Here is a 17,783-nt window from a genome sequence, read left to right on the forward strand (position 1 = left end):
TCGCATCGTCATGCCGCGGGTGGGTCGTCGACATTGGGTGTGCGCCACCCCCATCCCCCCTCACACGCGCGCATCAAGGGGCCTGAAAACTCCTTCCCCAAGCATGTGTGCGCGCCCAGGCATGCTTAGGCACCTTCGGAGGGGAAGTCGAGGGCCACGGAGGCCCACGACCCCGGGCGAAGACCCAAGCGGCGGTTAGCCACCGCTGTCGCGAAGCGGCGAAGGATGCAGCGGGCTAGAGCACTAGCGACGGCCTCTGTGTTGCCGTGAGCAGATCCGACGGTCAAGGTTGGAGAACCACGTCGTGTTGCCGACTAAGGTGGATGGCGCGGCGTCGATGGAGGTTGAGGTAGAGGACTCGTCGGAGAGCACCTCCTCGACATCGAGGCTAGAGTCAATGAAGGCCGACGCGAATGAAGATGACCTGGCTGGCATGTTGAGTTCAATGTCGCGAGAAGAAGAAGCAGGGCCGTAGTCCGCCATGGTTCTAGGGAGTCTCCTGCTGTGACAGATCCTGAAGATCCAGTTGCGGCGGGTGATCATTGCATCGGAGGGCACCGGAACCAGTGCTACAATCTCAGAGGAGGGAGGAGTGGGTGTTGGTGAAGGCTAGATAGTATCCACTGGAGTGGTGCGTGCGACATCCTCTAGATCCTCCTCCTCCTCCGAGGACACCATCGCCGATGGAGCATTGAAGAAAGGAACAACACCTCGACAGGTTGCCATAGTGGGTGGTGGTTCGGAGCCCATCACCGTTGTGGTGGTAGCCGCCGCCGTGAAGGACCCCACGCCGGTGGCCGACGCTGTAAGCGCCCGAACACCAAAAGAGAAGGGCGGCAACGGTAGCAAGGTTGGTGGCGGTGAGGGCGGTGGCCAGACCGCCCAAGAGGCTGTCGTAGGGGGTGTGGCACTTGCAGGGCCACTGTGGCGGCCAAAATGGCGTTGAGCAGTATCACGGCGCGAACGATGGTGGGAGCGGCAACGACGTGGACGATGTGGCAGGACGATCACGTGGAAGAAGCAGGTATGACGTGTATTGGACAGTGAGGGCAAGCCATCGTGCTTACCCTAGATGGATCTTGAGGCCGATTGGCCTCTGTTCTTCTGTGAGTACTCAGTGGAGAATAGGTGCTTGATAATATATTGCGGTAGAAATGGGTCAAGAAACAGGAAGTAGAGAGAATGGAAATCTTGTATACATCAATGAACAATGTTTACATATATATCCTGGATGAAGAGATGGGAAGTCACCCGTTGAGGAGGTCTGTTTTCCAACGGGTGCCTCTTCATAATGTAACTGCTAAACATGCTTATCAAACTAAAGTATGTCTGTTCGTAACAGACATGTACAGAATGTTCAGGGGCAAGGGAGCATCGATCTAATCACTTTTGACCTGGCAAACCAACGAATGAACTGGTAAAGTGGCCTAAACCTGTTTAGACTACTAGATAGCGTGCCGTACTTCTGCGCTTAAGGTGCCTCAACTATTGGACTACACATGTTACGGCGACTGTTCTAATCTTTTTTTTTCACTACAAAGATGATTCATGCACACACTACACTAGCACCAAGCACTCACATGCGTATAAATTATGATCCTCAACTCATCATAGTTTAGAACCTAGTTGGCATAGGTATAAATCGTGATTATCGTAATAAGAAACCTAGTAAATGGAGTCGTACTGTCACACCTTCAACATTCCTACCAAATGGTTGTTCCCAATTTAGATACCCCACAAGACCGAGTATAGAAACTATAGAGGTGAGGGATTGAGATTCAAATGTAAAGTATTTAGTTCAATATAGATGAATGCTAAAGAAATGCCCGAGCAATCTACTCGTCCAAATAAACCATTAATCTGAGACTAGGTCTCGTAGTATTATTTTCCGTCGTCCCATGCCTTTACCACTTCCGACAATCAAATCAAACATCTTCTTATGTATATGCAGTTTTTCCACTTCAAAATCGTCGAGTGAAAAACCTCCGCAAATGCAAGAGTCTAACAAAGATTCTATGGAGCCAACCAATCAAGCAACGCAAAAAAAAAAAAAAAAGACTTTTTCACCAGAGCGAGCTGGAATGCACACCATTCCACGGCCGCGCAAACATGCCAACTTATCACTTCGTCAGTTATGCAGGCAAAAACGTCCTCCATCGTCAAAGCACTCCATCCATCTCACCAAAACTACTTTGCAAGCTCGTTCCTGCGCCGCTGACTCCTAGTCCGAGGCGTGCCCGGACGTCAGCCGTCGCGCCGGAAGCTCGGGCTTCACGCCGGTTTCACCTTCTGCCAGGGTCCTGCAGAGAATTGAAGGTGCCCGTTTAATCCTTACACTGCGCTTGCTATGATACAATCAAGTTTCGAAAATGTGACGAGAACGCGGCGCACCTGCTTGCCCGGGCGCCCTGCCGCCCGCCTTCTTCGCCGGCGTCTTCATGCCGTCTCTGCTGTCCGGCCGCGACAGCACGGGGCCGCTCGACATTGAGGACGCGTCGTCTGGCGACACTATCCCGACCCAGACCCCGTTCTCGTCGCCGCAAAGTGAGTTCCCCTCGCTACCCGAGCTCGAGGCCCTGTCCCTGGCGTGCGCGCCGGCGGTCTTCTCCCTCTCCACGGCCCTGTACGCGAACACCTGGAACGGCACGTCCGAGATGCGCGCAACGCCTTCGCTCCGCTGCCATGCCGGGATCCGCATCAGCAGCTGCGCCTCGATGTCGAGGTAATCGGCGGGGTGCGTGGGCGGTGCGTCGGCCTGGCCTTGCTGCTGGTCCGGCCGGGTTCATGACCAGGAACCGCTTCACGTACCAGAGGACCCGGCAGACGGAGGTGAACGCGGTGGTGGTTTGTTATATATAGATTGGATCTGCAGGTAGAGTTTAATAAAATTAAAAGTCTATTATGATTTAGAGTTAGGATGGGTTTTAATATAATTGAAGTTCTATTACTGTATTATATATAAGAGCAGGCAGGAGTCGTGAACGCATGAGTTAATTTTCGTTATCAAAACTCTGGCCACCATCTCTTCCCGAACTCCCTGTGAAACTCTGATCAGGCGCGCGGTGCTAGCACACGGGTGTACGGCATTCCATCCTTATACGTGTGGATATCGTGAAGGCACTGCTACGATTGTTGCGGTGCTGATCAGCGATAAGCACTAGGTAAGAAACTAGCAAATGAGACACCACATTAATGCTGGCTACTCAACACGCGTCCCTAATGTCCTATAGTGATAGATCCAATAAGGACATGTCACTAATACGTCTTCTGATCAGGACTAGATATAGACTCATCACTAATGAGTGATCACTAGTGACGAGTCGTAACATGACCCATCACTGATGATACAGTGATGAGTCAAGTTGTGATCCATCACTAATGACTAGATCATCAGTGACGGGTCATCCTATGGCAGTTATTAGTGACGGATCAAGTTATGATCCGGCACTCCTGTCACTAATAACTAGGCCATCAGGGACGGGTCATTCTAGACCAGTCATTAATGACAAGTCAACTTGTAGTCCGTCATTAATGACTAACTCCAGTCACTAATGACGGTATTCGCAAATATTTTTTATTTTTATTTTATGTTTCTCTTATTTTTTTTCTCACCTCAGCAGCATAGAATACAAAATTTGGCAAAATTAGTCATTAGTGATGGATTATAGTTATGATGCATTACTAATGACTTTTAGCAAAGAAGTTAAAAGAATAAAATATCTGGTTTATATCATAACTACATGATAGCAGGGGTGGTAAGGTGGCTACACGTGTGAGGAGGAGGTCGCGTGTTCAATTCTCATTGAATGCAAACTTGAAAACAATGTGAAAAAAGCGTGGCTTGTGAGGCATATAGGATGAGCCTGTGTTGGGATGGCTCTGGTGAATTTTTTTACTTTTTTTGTCAAAAAATACAAAAAATATTCATCGATCATTAGTGACGGGTTAAGATTACAACTCGTCACTAATATTCAGTTAATAGTGACGAGTCACGGTTACGACCCACCACTAATGACTGAACACTAGTGACGGGTTACAGTTATAACCCGTCACTAATAACCTCAATAATGACGGATCATCACCTGTCACTAATGACTTATCATTAATGACATGATAAGAGTGACGGGTACAGGACCCATCACTAATGTCTGTCATCACCCGTCACTAATGACTTTTTTCACGTAGTGAAGGATACTACGATGAGTTCGACTACTTCCTCATCACGATCGAGGACGTGGTCGAGGCTTCCTATTCGTTGCCGACGAGGTAGTCAATGTGATCAACTACTTCCTCTATGTGGAAACGGAGGTGACCGACTACATCCACTCTGTGGTCAAGGAACACACAGTGCAACTCGAAGCTGGTCAAGAACACGATCCACCTGCTCGGAGCTAGTCAAGGACACGATCCACCTACTCGAGAGTTGGTCGAGGAGTATGGCCACCTACGCGGGACTAGTTGTGGATCTGATCAAGAAACTGTTCGAGGAGTTTGACACGGATGACGTTGGATCGGTCTACTCTAACTCTTCTTTCGCTGCACTGCGCGTCAAGTGGTAATAATCTATGGTCTTCTACTTGCACAATTTCCTGAGTGAGTACGGTAGAAAATTTTTGTTTTAGGTTAGCGTAGCCTACCCGTTCCCCAATAATGGTATCAGAGCCTACATGCGTAGCTTTTGATCGGGATCGGTCACATATATATGATACGTAGTAATAATAGATTGTATATATTATTGTTCTTGTGATTGGTTCATATGATGGATCAGTCGATGCACGGTTTGGTGAAATAGGGGTCAGATGAGATGTGAGTCAATGAAACTATATGGCCAAATGATTAGCTCGATCTCCCACTTGGCCGCGCGTGTGATTTGCTCCTACCGACTAATCACCATCGGGGCTAACAACACGCGATGTTGCATAGTTGGAAGAACAACATATCGAGGTTGTGTGTATAGTCATTGTTTCCAAAAAATCCCACGTGATGATCAACATGATTGATCTAGTGGAAATTGAGGTATTGTGAATAACTCATAATCAACTTGATGTGATCGATTCAATGAAATTTACATAGCAATTTCATAGATATGATCTATGTATTTCTAGAGGTTTATGTGTATATGGGACCGTCGTGCTGTTCGAGCCTAGAGCTTTTAAGGATAACGTTTTCACATCGTGCCATTAGAATTCGATTATGCGCTTAACTTATTTTTGCAGGGAATGATGTGAATAATATAGCCTTTATGTGTATATGATGCATGCGTATAATTTTCATGGCCTGCGTGTTATGGTTAATTGTAGTCAAAGATTGTCATGTTATTGTATAATGGCCTGCGTGCCGACCTGTGATGCTTTATTTTCTCATGTAATTTGACTAGTGCTATTAGGTGTAATAGACTAGTATATTGTCACGTTCCAAATTTTGTAATCGCGTGATTAACATAATCATGCATCATTAGCGTCATAATTAAATTCGTGGTAAATTATTTTGGCACACTAGAGCAATTTGTTTCGAGTTAATCGGATGGGAGAAAGAAATTTAGGAGAAGAAAGAATAAAATTCGCAGTTGCAGCAGCCCCTCCCCTCACTCCCTCTCACTCCCATGCTCCCTCTCCCAACCGGCCAAGCACCAATGGAGCTCTCTCTCTCTCTCTCTCTCTCTCTCTCTCTCTCTCTCTCTCTCTCTCTCTCTCTCTCTCTCTCTCTCTCTCAAGCTCTCTCACTCTCCCTCAGATTCCTCTCTCTAGGAGCAAAATCGAGGTAAGCATGTGGTACCATAGTGATCCCTAGCTCATAAGCTTCTCATCCATCCAATTCGTTTTCGTTTTCGTTTTCTTGGAGGATTTGAGCTGGATTTGACGTCTTTTGGTGTTTAGGGTTGAAACACGAGGAACACCGGGTTTCTTCCTCTCCCGGGCGATTTCCTCTGTTTCCTTCATCACCCGGCGGTCACCCAACTCTACAAGCACAGTGGGTAAGTCTCTTAAGCTTCCATCAGCAACAATTTGTCATTTGGTTGATCGATTTCGAGTTTGAGTGAAGTTCATGAGTTCTTGTGGTTTTGGATCTAATTGAGGTTTGTGGATGAAATTGAATTAGGAATCAAGTTGCTAGGTTGATGAGTGAACTCTAGACTCTCTAAACTATCCCAAACATGTCTCCCTTTAGATTGGAGAAACTCGCAAATTAAATTGGCCATTTTTCCCCACAAAGAACAGCTATTCTGGAAAGTCCGGAGACTTTGAAAATTTTTCTGGAGACTCCGCAAAAATGCGGAGTCTCCATAGGAATTCGTGGAGGCTCCGTAGGTACTATTCATCAGGTGAATTGAGGCTTGTAAAATTCATAGTAAATTATCCGTACTCCAAAAATTATGAAACTAATTTTGTTGGTTTCATAATAACCTCCTCTACCTATTAAAAATATCCCTATCTATTAAATGATTATTAACGTTTTAAGATGAATTAATTAGGTTAAGGCTTCATTAATTTACTATTAATTCTTTACAAGTCCAAAATTAGTGAATCCAATTTTGCTTGTCTTCTTATGACTTTCTCTAGCTAAGAGAAAGGTTTTCATGCATTATAACGCATAATTTCATGGCATTTCATCATATGCTTATTGCGGTGTATTCTTTTCTTTAGTGATCATCGTACCGGAGAGTGACAGGTTTCCGTGGGAAGGTTTTGTGGTTGTTTGGTATGTTGGGTTATTGGTTCCAGTCACAGTTAGGTTCTAGATGTTGTCTATAGGATAGTTTTGGTTTAGGCACTCTAGAGTAGATGCTCACAGGTTTATGTCAAAAGGTTGCATTTCGCATATGTAAATTACTTAACCTTGTGGCCTTTTTTCTTGCTAATGGCTCAATGCATAATCCTTAGAGTCAGTCTATTTATATGTGACCTATATGGATTAAGTCTTACGAGTACCTTTGTACTTAACTGCTCTACATGTTTTGCAGGTGAGGAGGAGTCGTGTTTGGCTACTTCGTGTTCGCTGATGTCGGTGATAGGTAAGAGTAGTGCATCCTACTCTCTTGTGGCGTGCTTTTGGGTGGAGCCTAAGGACATATGGCTCCGCCTAGTTTTTGTGTTGATAGGTTTTCTTTCGTTGTGTAGTTGTCTCTTTTGTTGTAAATTGTTGAAAATAGTTGAATGCTTAAGAACGTGTAATATAATGTTAATTACCTGCTCTCTCTTAAGCTTTGTTGTGATGTGTAAGTTGGAAAGTCATGTGTTACAATCTTGGGCACAAAACACGTGTCGGGACTACCGGGATGGTATTCTGGTTAATCATTGAGGTTGTGATTATGTTTATTGATCCTCCTAATGATTAATTAGAATACTGTTTGGACGGTTCCCCATATATATGATCATGAAAACTTGAAGTGTGATGACCTAGAGGACAGGGGCCATGGCAATGGAGATCACCATATGAAGGGGCCATACTATGTCACAGCCAATATGATTATCAGTGATGTTTTTTGTTCCTATCATACTATTCTTTCATGTTTTATATGCGGTGGATATGATTACCATGATAGAATAGATTCCCTCAGAAAAATTAAGAGTAATTGATGTCCTTTCAATAGCTGCGCCTACAAAGGTTTTGATCATTTTTTGTAGGTCTGCCAAAGTAGGGTGCCATAATTTATCTTAACCCATTAGGGTGGATGTTGGACATCTGCACGTATAGTGTTGGTTTACTTAACAAACCTATCAAAATGGTTTTGGGCTTTAGGGTATGGAGTTGGGCGCCGGGACATTCAATGTCATCCAACAAACAAGAGTCACATAGAGATGTGAAAGTCACATAGAGATGTGATTAGCAATATGTTGCTTACTTATGTCACCTAGGTTTCTAGCAGTGATGCCAAAGCTCACTAGAATCTAGTTGAATATGGATCTTGTCCCATTGTATGGCGTTAGAAGGAAACAATTTCAAAACATACAGTGAGAGTATCTTCTGATAATTTTTTTATTGGAGGATACACAGAAACATAGTGTTGAAGCGTTACTTATATTTTTGTTGTAGGTTTTGAAGTAGTTCCCTTTACAATTCCAGATTAAATTGTGACCATTGATTCTCACTCAATGATGCAAAGGATGTGTTCTAGAGGTTCTTGTTCTGATGAACTAGCTCAAAGTTGCTACCTTGTAACTCATGGAGTTTATGGTAAACGCCATGATTACTCAATTTATGTTCATTACCTCACATTGAATATGACTTCAATATGATTGAAGGGCATATTGTTTTGTTGAGAACCAAGCTTGGTTAAAAGATACTTGATCATGAATGCCTCACTTGTGTACATGTTCAGAAAGTGGGGCATAGCACTTAAAGAGCCGTAATCATATGATGATAGTTCAAAGAAAAACCGGGAATACTTGGAAGTTCTCGAGAAAAGGAAAGGAAGTATGACTTCTGGCTCTAGATTGCAATGATATAGACTTGGATCTTGCCATTTTCTCTTGTAACTCTTGGATAGTTGATACTAGAATCAAACTGGAGTTTTTGGCAAGATGTGAAGTTGATATGTGCATTGGCAATATAGCAAATGGTTGTTGTGTTGGTCGATTGGCACTATATCTTCAGTATTATCCTCGGAGTTTTGAATGGGATAATTTTTATTCCGATCTAACTTGACTATGACCATAAAATCTGCTTTGGAAATAGATAATTGTGGATAAATTTTGTTTAGCTTTCTAGCAACTTGGTCTAGTCATGATCCATTTGTGAATGGATTTTGAGGATATGTGAGTCTATAACATTGATTGGCCCCACTTTTATTTGGTGTTGTTGCTTGTAAAAGATGCATGGAGAAGCTCCATAGAGATGGTTTTTAAGATTAATTTGATTTTGAATAATTTGACATGTGCGAATCTTGTTTACTTGGCAAGATGACTAAGTTACCTTTCACTGATCTAGGAGAAAGGGCGAGTGAGTTATTAGCTCCTGTACATACAGATGTATGTGGGATGAGGAGCTCTATAGCTAAAAGTGGTTCTCAGTACAAGGAGCTTTTGAATGAGGTACGAAATCATACGGGCAAGCTAATTACATTCCAGCTATTGGACCGTGGAGATGAATACTTAAGCCATGATTTGATGGTCATCTAAAACAATGTGGAATGGTTTCACAGTTGACTCCGTATGACATGGCTCCATGAAATTGATGTCTAAACGGACGAACCGTACTTTGTTGGATATTGTTCGATGTATGATGAGCCAATCTGATCTTCCGTTGTCTTCCTAGGGTATGCTCTAGAAATTGATGTTTTCACATTAAAAAGGAGTTTCACATATGTCTATGGAGGAGACGTCATATGAGATATGGACCGGGAAGCGTCATGTATTGTGTTTCCTTAAAGGATGGGGTTGTGAGGCCTATGTAAAACGTTTGACGTCTGATAAGCTCACTCCCAAATTAGATAAATGATTCTTTGTGGGGTATCTTAGGAAACCAAAGGATATTATTTCTATAACCAAGAAGAAGGCAAAGTGTTTGTCATCCAAAATAGTATTTTTCTAGAGAAAAAGTTTCTCCCAAAGGAAGTTAGTGGGAGCACGATGCAACTCAAAGAGATTCGGGAACCATCAGAAAATATTTCAGCTCCTATTGAACTACAACTAGATGTTGCAGAACATGTTGTGCAGACACCAGCCGCACATCAGTCGAAAAGGGTCAGTCGTGCACCTAATATGCTTATGTTCCTAACCATGGAGCAGGACGATATATTATTATTGGATAATAATGATCCCAAGTACTATACAGAAGCAATGGTGGGACCAGACTCTGAGAAATGGCTTGATATCCGAATTAGAATCCATGCGAGAAAACTAAGTTTGAAACTTTGTCGATCTACCCAATGGCGTAAAAACTATTGAGTGTAAATGGATTTGAAGAAAAATGGGTAAACATTGATGGAAATATTCGCGTCTGCATAGCATGATTGGTGGTGAGAAGTTTCATGGTAATTCAAAGTATTGATTAAGATGAAACATATTACTCGTTGCAGTACTAAAAGTCTAAGTGTACCGGGATCCTTCTAGTGATTGCTGCATATTGTGATATGGCAAATGGACGTCAAAACGGCTTTCCTTTATAGAAACCTAAGTTAAGGCATGTATGTGATACAACCTAATGGTTTTGATGATCCTGAAATATGTTAGGAAGCTATGCAAGTTTTGATAGTCCATTTGTGGATTGAGACAAGCATATCAGAGTTGGAATTTTCACTTTGATGTGGTGGTCAAAGGAGTTCATCTGCCGATTTACATTTAGCCTTTGAAAGGATGCGTCGATATAGTCTGAAAATGAATCCACTCAAATGTGCTTTTGGCGTGTCAGCTGGGAAGTTTTTAGGCTTTATTATATATGAGAAAGGCATAGAGATAGATCTTAATAAAATAGAAGCTATACAAAAGGTTCAGGTGCCTACTTGTAAAAGGGATATGCAGAAATTTCTGGACAAGGTGAATTATTTGAGAAGATTTATATCAAACTTGCTCGGGAAAATCAATGCTTTTTCACCTATACTTCAGGTAAAAAATTAGACCGAATTTACTTGGGGGGCAGAGCAGCGTCATGCATTTGATGGGATTAAGAAATATTTGTCTACTCATCCGGTGTTTTGGGCTCCTAAAGCCGGATTACCTTTTCAGCTATATATTGCTGCGGGAGATAATGTGATTGGTGATTTTTTGGTACAAGAAGTTGATGGTAAAGAGCATGCAATCGCTTATTTGAGTCGATGTCTTTCGGAAGCAGAAACAAGGTATATCTTTATTGAAAAATTATACTCATCGCTATATTATGCTTGCATAAAGTTAAAGCATTATTTGCTATCCAGTACTTCTGTAGTAGCATGTCAAGCCGATGTGATTAAGTATATGTTGCAAAAGCCAATTTTGAGATGTGATTAAGTATATGTTGTAAAAGCCAATTTTGAGTGGTAGAATTGGTAAATGGGCTTATGCGCTTATATAATATGATTTCGCTTATGAATCTTTGAAATCTATGAAAGGTCAAATTATAGCTAATTTTGTTGTTGACCATCGGATTGATGATAAGCATGATTTAGATGTCGGTTTTATATCTGTTAAAACATGAAAGCTTTATTTTGATGGTTCGGTTTGTGGGGTTGGACAAGGTGTTGGTATTATTTTTGTGTCACCTAGAGGTGGTGAAACATCTTGTCGTCTAGAATATTTTTTTACCAATAATCAAGCCGAATATGAAGCTCTCTTGTTACGATTAGAAATTTTGAGCTCCATGGATGTGAAGAACATAGAGGCTTTTGGTGATTCGTTGCTAATTGTGCAACAAGTTTCCAGTAATTATCAATGTTTCGATGGATCACTAAATAGTTATCTTGATAAGTGTCTAGACATTATTGTTGTTTTGGATGATTTTACTATGAATCATGTATCTAGAGGTAATAATTTTAGAGCTAATGATTTAGCACAACAAGCATCCGGTTATCAAGTTGGTAGATGTAAATTCTTTGTGATTGAAAAATTGATGCTTGAAAGTGTTGATCTTTGTATAGCCGAACATGAATTTTTGGGTTCAGTTGTATCTTCTTCATTGGGAGAGAATGTTGAAGTTGTTGAAATTGAAGATTGGAGAAATCATCTCATTGATTCCTTGAAAGATCCAAGCAAGAGTGTTGATAGAAAGACTCGGCAGCAAGTTTTGAAATATACATTGTTGAATGATGATTTATATCGCCGAACTGTTGATGGTGTGCTTCTCAAATGCTTGGATTCTGATGAAGCTAGAATTGCAATGGGCGAAGTGCATGAAGGCATATGAGGCACAACCCGCAAGATGAAGTGGTTATTGAAGAGACCTGGTTTTTATTGGCCTACTATGCTTAATAATTGCTTCAGGTATTATAAAGGATGCGAGGTATGTCAAAAGTTTGGTGATATCCAATTAGTTCCTGCTGCTATAATGCATCCTATTATCAAACCATGGCCATTCTGAGGTTAGGGTTTGGATTTGATCGACCAAATACATCCTTCATCATTTAAAGGTCATCGCTTTATTTTGGTGGCTACTGATTATTTTACTAAGTGAATTGAAGTTGTTCCTCTCAAGAACATGACACATAAGGAGATAATTGACTTTATTTTGGAACATATTGATCATTGATTCGGCATTCCATAGACTTTAACTACTAATCAAGGTACTCACTTATGTCGCACCAGGTACGTGAATTTGCCGAATCATTGAAAATTAAGCTTTGTAATTCATCTCCTTATTATGCTCAGGCCGAGTCTAGTAATAAAATTTTGATTAAGCTTGTCAAGAAGAAAATAGAGGAACATCCCAGAAGATGGCATGAAGTTCTATCAGAGGCTTTGTGGGCACATAGTATATCTAGACATGGTGCCACTAAAGTAACGCCGTATGAACTTGTTTATGGACAAGAAGTCATTTTACCTGTTGAAGTGAATCTTAATGCTTTGAGATTGGTCGAGCAGAATAACCTGTCGGCTATGGATTATTATGATCTAATGATGGACAAGATTGATGAAGTTATAGATGAAAGGTTGAAGGCGTTGAGAGAGATCGAGAAAGACAAGTTCAGGGTAGCAGAAGCCTACAACAGGAAGATAAAAGCAACACCATTTCAGATTAGTGATCTTGTATGGAAGACTATTTTGCCTGTAGGATCGAAGGACAAAAAATTTGGCAAATGATCTCCGAGTTGGGCAGGTCCATACAAAAATTGTAAGTATCGTCCCTGAAATTTCGTATCTGCTATAAAGCTTGCAAGAAGAGAAGCTGCCTAAAACTATTAATGGATGATACTTAAAGAAATTTTATCCTAGTATATGGCAAGATGCTTAGGAGAAAAATGACCGATGTATTTGTTACCATCATCTTAAGGGGTATTCATGGATGATGTCTTGATCATCTTTCTAAGAAAGGTAGAAGGGAGATTATATGTTTTTCAGTGAGCAAGCTTAAAAAAAATAGGGGGGCATATGTTGATGACAAGATTATGCATTTATAGTAGCCATTGCAGTGATGACTGGTTTAATGGGTGACCAGATGAACAGTACTACGACCAAATGAATTGTACCGCGACTAGATGAACAGTACCACAATCGGATGAAGAGTGGCCAACCATGCAAATAGTGCTCGACCAGGTGAACAGTGATTTCCGCCCAATGCACAGTATCTTTCGACTAATAAACAGTGATTTCTGACCAGTGTACAGTAACATTCGACAAGTGAACAGTGATTTAGTGATCATGACTAATGACAAGGCGATCAGTGTTCATAGTTTGTTCTTGCAGTTGGTCTCTAGACAAACGAAAGAGTTGGTTGAATCTAAGAAGGTCGAACTACATTAAAGCGTATTCGAGTAGATATATGGAAGTTTTACGTGTTCAAATAGGAAATATATATTTGTTATAGAAAGTTTGGAGATCAGGTAAGCATAGTTAAATCATATATGTAAGTGTTTTTCGGTTTGAATTAGGAGTCATGATCTCTTACGAGTAAGACCTGCTGCCCTTTAAATATAAGAGGGTCATGGCTGATTGAGGACATCAACCAATCAATCAAACACTATTTACATTATCTTTCATCTTTTGCCTAGCTCCTGTAGTCTCGTTCTCTTTTCCCATCTATATTGCTTCATGTTCTTAATCTCGACAACCAAAGACAAGCCGCCGGTCACCCGCACTCCGATGGAGTCCCTCTTGAGCGTGGGTGACGACGAATGCCCGACGACACAGCACCATGACCAGGGCATCCTGGGTGCTGCTCATCGGATATTGCACACGAGGTGCTCGGTGTGTTGGCGTGCCACATTTTTCGTCAACACATACCAATATCGTAAACATATTTTTGAAATGTCAAAGTTGGTAATGACTTTGTGAATAAATCTGCAAGATTATCACAAGATTTAATTTATAAGATGTTTATCTCCCCACTTTGTTGTAACTCCTGAGGATAGAACAATTTAGGGGCAATATCCTTAGTGATATTGCTCTTTGTGTAACATGTTTGCATCTAAGCAACACAAGCAGCATTATCTTAGTAGATAATGGTAGGTGATTCAATGGAACTAATATCACATGACTGTTGTATGTGGTTTATCATTATGCAAAGCCACACGCATTCATGTGATGCCTCAAATAATGCAATTATTTCAGAATGATTGGTGGATGTAGCCACTAGAGTCTGTTTGGAAAACTTCTATGAAATAGTTGTCCCACCATCTATCTGTGATCTGGCATTGTGGGGATCTGATAAGTAGGTAGCATCAGTGTATCCAATCATATTTGAATCTTGGTTTCTTTGAAACTGAAAGAATAGACCAAGATCTTTGGTGCCTTGGAGATATCGAAAGATATTCTTGACTCCCACCCAATGGCGTTTAGTTGGAGCAGCACTATGCCTAGCTAGTAAGTTCACTGCAAATGTGATATTGGGCCTGGTGCAATTTGCAAGATACATAAGTGCTCCAATGGCACTAAGATATGGAACCTCAGATCCCAGTATCTCTTCTCCATCTTCCCGTGATCTAAATGGATCTTTCTCCATGTCTAGAGATCGAACAACCATAGGGGTTTTAAATGGATACGATTTGTCCATATTGAATTTCTCTAATATATTTTGGATATAGATAGCTTGATGTACCATAATTCCCGAGGGAAGGTGCTCGAGTTGTAGACCAAAAAAAAAATGGTTTTACCCAAATCCTTCATCTCGAATTCCGTCTTTAGATGATCACGTGCTTCATCGATATCTTGTGAGTTGCCAATGATGTTTAGGTCATCAACATACATAGAGATAATAAAAAATCATGTTAAGGACTTCTTGATGAACACGCAAGGACAGTCATCATTGTTGGATTAACCCTTCTACAGAAGGTACTCACTAAGTCGGTTGTACCACATTCGTCCTGACTGCTTTAAGACATATAGTGACTTATTAAGATTTACACAATATATGTTGCGATTTGTGTTTGGATTCAGAATTGAACCTTCATGTATATGTCCAAATCAAGTGACCCATATAGATATGCGGTCACTACTTGCATCAACTGCATAGATAGATGATTTTGAACAGCCAATGAGATAAGATATCAGAATGTGATTCCACTCATGACTGGAGAATGGGTTTCATTGAAATAAATACCAAGACTGCATGAACCTCTATGCTACAAGCCTTGCTTTGCATCTCACCACCTTATTGTTCTCATTCTGTTTCTAGACGAAAACCCATTTGAATCCCACAGGAAAAATATTTGGAGGTGTAGGTATTACTTTCGTAAATACCTCTCTTTTTGTGAGCGAGACTATCTCTGTTTGGATTGCATCCTTCCATTGAGTCTAGTCTGAGCGTTGTTTACACTCTGCCATGGTCTTGGGATCTAGATCATTTTGGAGGTTCTTTGCAATTGTAGTGGAGAAGTATGTGTCGACAATTGTAGTCTTTCAGTCATATGATTCTCCAGAATCTAGATAGTTGGTGAAAATATCTTGTACCCTTGTTGACTGTTAGTGATTTCTCAATACGATTGAGTCGGGGTATTCCCATATCCTAGCATCATTAATTAAGTGCACTATTGAGCTGGGTTGTGGATGTTGCCCATCCACTAGGTGTATACTAACCATTAGATGTCTGTCAACTTGAGGTTGACTTGCACTTACTGTTTCAGAGGGTTTCTTCCTCGTTTCCTTTGGCCCTTGCAAAAGTTGTATCCTCCTTTGTAGCCATACTTGTCCCCATTTTTTTATGAATAGGGAGTTGAGTGGTTTTTATTGGTACCTTCACTCTTTCGGGCACATTTTTGGCAGGATTATAGGATTTTGTGACACCTTTACAGTCAATAAATGCATATGGCAGGTTATTTGCAATATATTGCAAATTGATGATTTTCTGAACTTGGAGTTCAGATTCTTGAGTGTTCCGCTCATTCAAAATCTGTTTTGCAGATTCGAAATTCAACTTCGAATTGTATATTGCATAAACTTGTAACATTTGCGAGCATGCCAGTATACCATCGTATACAAAAGAACATCAAAGCAATGTAATAGAAACACTGAACTTTATTCATTCATTATTGAACTCATAAAGTACAAGTTTCATTGATTACAATATTTTTTCCACACACATATGCACACGCTATCTGACTAGCTGACAATCTAGTGACTACTTCATCCTAGTTCCCGTGGCCTCGTGAAGCCTCCAGTTAATTACGTCCGTCTCTCGGGCAACCTCTGATTAAGCTGCTGGTGGTTGTCACATAGATGTTGTCTCTGTGTCTGCAAGGCTGTAGTCACACGCATCAAAATAGAATAAAGTAAGTGTTATAAATAAATAAAAACAGAAATAGGATAACAATCTAGCATGAGCTTTATGGACTATTTATATATATCGGATCATCATCGGCTTAACAACCTCATAATATAGAAAAGTGGAGGGAGAAGAGTCTAGGTGCACGGTAGTTCACCAGCTACAACCTAACGGGAGACAGTTCACCCGCTACAACCTAATGGGAGCCCGATGAACTGCACAATGTTTCTAGACTCCTATCTACCACCTCCTGACCTCAACAACATCCCATAGGCAATAATATCAGCGTCATCAGCCATATCCGCAGGCAACAAGTCACAAAGGCTAACGCCACATAGGCAAAAGGTAAAAATAGTGCATCAAAGAGTAGGCAAACAACAAGCCACAGCTAGTCATCAGCCAAGTCTCAAAGGCAGCAGGCAACAACTTGACTTTCTGGTCATCACTGGTGATAACAGTGCGAAGGCAATAACGGGCATCGTACCAACAAGAACTTGAGCCACTACACCCACAAGTCAATTAGCAGCATGATTGAACCATCAAGCCGTAAGTCAAAGAATATCATAATACATCAGCCCTGTAAAATCTTAGGGCCATAACATCCTCAAATCAATGACAGCTTCACCCTGCTCGGCCATATTATTTTAAATGTTAACAGGACAGAAGAAAACATCTGTCAACAAGCGATTATCAACAATGCTAAATCACCAACAATATGCAGCAATCACCTAAAATCATGAATTGACTAGCCAAGGGGCAAAGCTATCAAGCCCACAGTTCCAACCGGCAGTTGAACAAAGCAAAAATAAGGAACAGAAATAAAACACCCAGCCGATAATCCTTAAGCCGAGCCTATGCCAAGAAACCCCAAGCATCAACCAGTGGCATCAAATTAGCACGGCTGATTAGCATCAACAGTGACAATATAGAACCATCAACAGTAACAAGTAACTGGCCACTATATAAAACAACATGCTTCACCAGTAACTGGGGCTAAACATAAGCCACAGTTCATCAGATGAATACCATAGCAGCACATAGCATTGGCAGGCTGTTCGGGGCAGCAACTCAATAGAGCACACAGCATGCACCATAGATCGACGGTGACTAGGCTGGATCATCAAGCACAGCAACACTCAAATCACCCAGCCACCAACACACGCACGGTGGCAGCACATGCACACCAACACAGTGAACCTGGTGATAACAGAGATCAAAGGGCTGACAGCGGGTCTCTAGAACACGGTGAGCCATAGATCACCAAGCCAGCCAACACAGAAAGAAAGGGGTGTGGGAAAAGCTCCAATCGACAGCACCAAAGCATGGCACGACGGCGCTCAGGTTCCCAGCCGGTGGGAATGCTCGACGGCACTGACTCCTGCCTGACAAGACACATGCATGCTCCCACGGCCACGGCACAAAACCGACTGAAGCTAACCCCAAATCAAAAGCACCGG

The 17,783-nt window shown here is 41.6% G+C and overlaps 1 pseudogene; it reads right to left on the minus strand.

The window, feature by feature from the left end:
- Window positions 1-2,154: 2,154 nt before the first annotated feature.
- LOC133884257 (uncharacterized) overlaps window positions 2,155-17,783 on the minus strand; it is a 45,216-nt pseudogene continuing 29,587 nt past the window's right edge.

Source organism: Phragmites australis, chromosome 1 (genome assembly GCF_958298935.1).
Source record: "Phragmites australis chromosome 1, lpPhrAust1.1, whole genome shotgun sequence".
NCBI classification, from domain to species: domain Eukaryota; kingdom Viridiplantae; phylum Streptophyta; class Magnoliopsida; order Poales; family Poaceae; genus Phragmites; species Phragmites australis.